Source organism: Trichechus manatus, unplaced genomic scaffold, assembly GCF_000243295.1.
Source record: "Trichechus manatus latirostris isolate Lorelei unplaced genomic scaffold, TriManLat1.0 scaffold00309, whole genome shotgun sequence".
In the NCBI taxonomy this organism is placed as follows: Eukaryota; Metazoa; Chordata; class Mammalia; order Sirenia; family Trichechidae; genus Trichechus; species Trichechus manatus.
Genome location: NW_004444245.1, coordinates 1060419 through 1064895, shown reverse-complemented (window position 1 = coordinate 1064895; position 4477 = coordinate 1060419).

Sequence of the window (4477 nt, the reverse complement as noted above, 5' to 3'; positions counted from 1 at the left end):
ACTCTTATGATATTAATGAGGCCGATTAGAGGCAGTTATGTTAACGAGGCAAGACTCAAATCAACAAGATTAGGTTGTATCTTGAGGCAATCTCTTTGGAGATTAAAAAAAAGAGAAGCAAGCAGAGAGACTGAGGGACCTCACAATACCAAGAATGAAGAATCAGGAGGGGAGCGCATCCTTTGGACCTGGGGTCCCTGGGCTGAAAAGCTTCTAGACCAGGGGAAGATTGATGACAAGGACCTTGCCTGAGAGCCGACAGAGAGAGAAAGTTTTCCCCCTGGAGCTGGCACCCTGAATTCAGACTTCTAGCCTCCTAGACTGTGAAAGAATAAATTTGTCCTTGTTAAAACAATCCGCTTGTGGTATTTCTGTTACAGCAGCACTAGATAACTAAGACTCAACTCATAGCGACCCTATGTACAATAGAACGAAACACTGCCCAGCCCTGCGCCATCTTCACAATCGGTGTTATGTTTGAGCGCAATGTTGCAGCCACTGTGTGAAACCATCTCGTTGAGGGTCTTCCTCTTTTTTGCTGACCCTCTACTTTACCAATCATGACATCCTTTTCCAGGGACTGGTTCCTCCTGAAAATATGTCCAAAGTACTTTAGACAAAGTCTTGCCATCCTCGCTTCCAAGGAGCAATCTGGCTGTATTTCTTCCAAGACAGAGTTGTTTGTTCTTCTGGCGGTCCATGGTATAGTCAATATTCTTCCCCAACACCATAATTCAAAGGCATCACTTCTTCTTCAATCTTCCTTATTCATTGTCCAGCTTTCGCATGCATATGAGGCAATTGAAACACCATGCTTTGGGTCAGGTGCACCTTAGTCCTCAAAGTGACATCTTTGCTTTTTAACACTTTAAAGAGATCTTTTGCAGCACATTTGCCCAATGCAATGCGTGGTTTGATTTCCTGAGTGATGCTTCCATGGGCATTGTGGATCCAAGTAAAATGAAATCCTTGACAACTTCAATATTTTCTCCGTTTATCATAATGTTGTTTATTGGTCCAGTTGTGAGGATTTTTGTTTTCTTTATGTTAAGCTGTAATCCATACTGAAGGCTGTAGTCTTTAATCTTCATCAGTAAGTGCTTCAAGTTTTCTTCACTTTCAGCAAGCAAGTCTGTGTCATCTGCATATTGAAGGTTGTTAATGAGTTGTCCTCGCATCCCGATGCCGCGTTTTTCTTCGTATAGTCCAGCTTCCCGGATTGTTTGCTCAGAATACAGATTGAACAAGTATGGTGAGAGGATACAACCCTGACACACACCTTTCCTGATTTTAAACCATGCAGTATCCCCTTGATCTGTTCGAACGACTGCCTCTCGATCTATGTAGAGGTTCCTCATGAGCACAATTGTTTTGGGATTCCCATTCTTCACAACGTTATCCATAATCTGTTAAGATCCACACAGTTGAATGTCTTTGCATAGTCAATAAAACACAGGCAAACATCTTTCTGGAATTCTCTGCTTTCAGCCAGGATCCATCTGACATCAGCAATGATATCTCTCATTCCACGTCCTCTCCTGAATCCGGCTTGAATTTCTGGCAGTGCCCTGTCGATGCACTGCTGCAACCGCTTTTGAATGATTTTACTTGCCTGTGATACTAATGATATTGATAGAAAACTTCCACATTCGGTTGGATCATCTTTCTTTGGAACGGGTACAAATATCTCTTCCGGTCAGTTGGCCAGGTAGCTGTCTTCCAAATTTCTTGCAATAGACGAGTGAGCACCTCCAGCACTCATCCCTTTGTTGAAACATCTCAGTTGGTATTCTGTCAGTTCCTGGAGCCTTGTTTTTCGCCAATGCCTTTGGTGCAGCCTGGACTTCTTCCTCCTGTACCATCGGGTTTTGATCATATGCTGCCTCCTGAAATGGGTGAACATCGACCAATTCTTTTTGGTACAGCGACTCTGCGTATTCCTTCCATCTTCTTTTGATGCTTCCTGCGTTGTTCAATATTTCCCCCATAGAACCCTTCAAACTGCAACTCGAGGCTTGCATTTTTCCTTCAGTTCTTGCAGCTTGAGAAATGCCAAGCGCGTTCTTTTCTTTTGGTTTTCTAACTCCAGGTCTTTGCACATTTCAGTATAATACTTCTCTTTGTCTTCTCAAGCCGCCCTTTGAAAGCTTCTGTTCAGCACTTTTACTTCATTTCTTCCATTCCCTTTAGCTACTCGATGTTCAAGAGTTCAAAGTCTTTCTTTCCTGTCTGTTTAATGACCTTTTGCTTTCTTCATGTATAATGTCCCTGATGTCATCCCACAACTCGTCTGATCTTCGGTCATTAGTGTTCAACGCCTCAAATCTATTCTTGAGATGGTCTCCAAATTCAGGTGGGATATACTCAAGGTCGTATTTTGCCTCTCGTGGACTTGCTCTAATTGTCTTCAGCTTCAACGTGAACTTGCATATGAGCAACTGATGGTCTGCTCCACAGTCGGCCCCTGGCCTTGTTCTGACAGATGATATAGAGCTTTTCCATCATCTCTTTCCACAGATGAAGTCGATTTCATTCCTATGTTTTCCATCCGGTGAGGTCTACGTGTATACTCAGCATTTACGTCGTTGAAAAAAGGTATTTGCAATGAATACGCCTTTGGTATTGCAAAATTCTATCATGCGATCTCTGGCATCGTTTCTATCACCAAGGTCATATTTTCCAACTATCGATACTTCTTCGTTTCCAACTTTCGCATTCCAAAACCCAGTAATTAACAATGCATCTTGACTGTATGTTTGATCAATTTCAGGCTGCAGAAGTTGTAAAAATCTTCAGTACCTTCATCTTTGGCCTTAGTGGTTGGTGCGTAAATTTGAATAATAGTCGTATTAACTGGTCTTCCTTGTAGACGTATGGATATTATCCCACCACTGACAGCGTTGTAGTTCAGGATAGAGCTTGAAATGTTCTTTTTGACGATGAATGCGCTGCCATTCCTCTTCAATTTGTCATTGCTGGCATAGTAGACCATATGAATATCTGATTCAAAATGGCCAATACCAGTCCACTTCAGCTCACTAATGCCTAGGACATTGATCTTTACGCATTCCATTTCATTTTTGACGACTTCCAATTTTCCTAGATTCATACTTCGTGTATTTCACGTTCCGATTATTAATGGATGTTTGCAGCTGTTTCTTCTCATTTTGGGTTGTGCCACGTCAGCAAATGAAGGTCCCAAAAGCCTAACTCCATCCACGTCATTAAGGTCGACTCTACTTTGAGGAGGCAGCTCAAGTCGTATTTTGAGTGCCTTCCAACCTGAGGGATTCATCTTCCAGCACTGTATCAGACAATGTCCCACTACTATTGGTAAACTTTTTACTGGCCAATTTTTATCAGAAGTAGACCGCCAGGTCCTTCTTTCTAGTCTGTCTTAGTCTGGCAGCTCCGCTATAATCTGTCCACCATGGGTGACCCTGCTGGTATTTGAAACACTGGTGGCAAATCTTCCAGTATCACAGCAACACGCAAGCCACCACAGTGTACTTCCTTAGTACTGTTTTACTCAACAAGTAACTGTCTACTGCAGGGAGCCACTGTTCTGCGCGCTGGAAATACAGCACTGGACAAAAAGAAAAGGTACCAGAGAAGACAGATCAACAATAAAGATGTAAACTAACAGACAAGAATATAATTTTAGATTATAGATGATACGCAGCAGTGCCTAGGGGCGCTGTTAGACTGGCGCTCAGGAAGGCCTCTCCAAGGTGGCATCGTAGCTGAGACCCTAAGGACGACAGCGGTGGGGTCACGTGCTAAGCGATGGAGCTTCGTGACGGAGCCTCAGTGCCTTGGCAACCCATGGGGTCTCCTGAGCCCGAAGCAGGGCCATTTGCACAGGCGCGCTGGGAAACCCCAGTCGCATCATGTGCCAAGGGGCGGAGCTTGGTGAGGGAGTCTCAGTCTGTGGCCCCTAATGGGCTCCCTGGGGGCCCGCTGCAGGGCCAGGCACACACCTGCAGGACTCACTAGGAGCTTGTTTGCGCAGGCGCCCTGCGGAACGTCGCCTGCACTAAGAGGCGGAGCTTGGTGAGGGGCCCTCAGTCTCTCCGCACTGATGGGGGCCCCGGAGGCTCTAGCAGGGCCGGCTTGGCGGGAACGTCACGCGTTTGGCATCCTCAAGAGGAGCTTGTGTGCGCAGGCGCACGGGGTGGAGTCTTGGCGCCGAGCGGAGCAGAGGTCGGTGAGGAACCTCAGTCCCTCCGTGCCCGACAAGGTCTCCGGGGGCTGTGGTAGGGCTGGCTGGGCGGAAACCGACCACGCGCCCCGTGGCCGCACGAGGAACCTGTGTGCGCAGGCGCCCGGGGGTGGAGTCCAGCGCTGAGGGGCGGGGCTTCTCCAGGCGCCTGCATCCAACCGCCGGCGGCGGAGAGAGCGGCGGGCCGCGGTCGGCGCTCCGGGGGCGGAGGCGGAGGCGGAGCAGCAGCCATGCAGGACGCAGGCGCTGACGGGG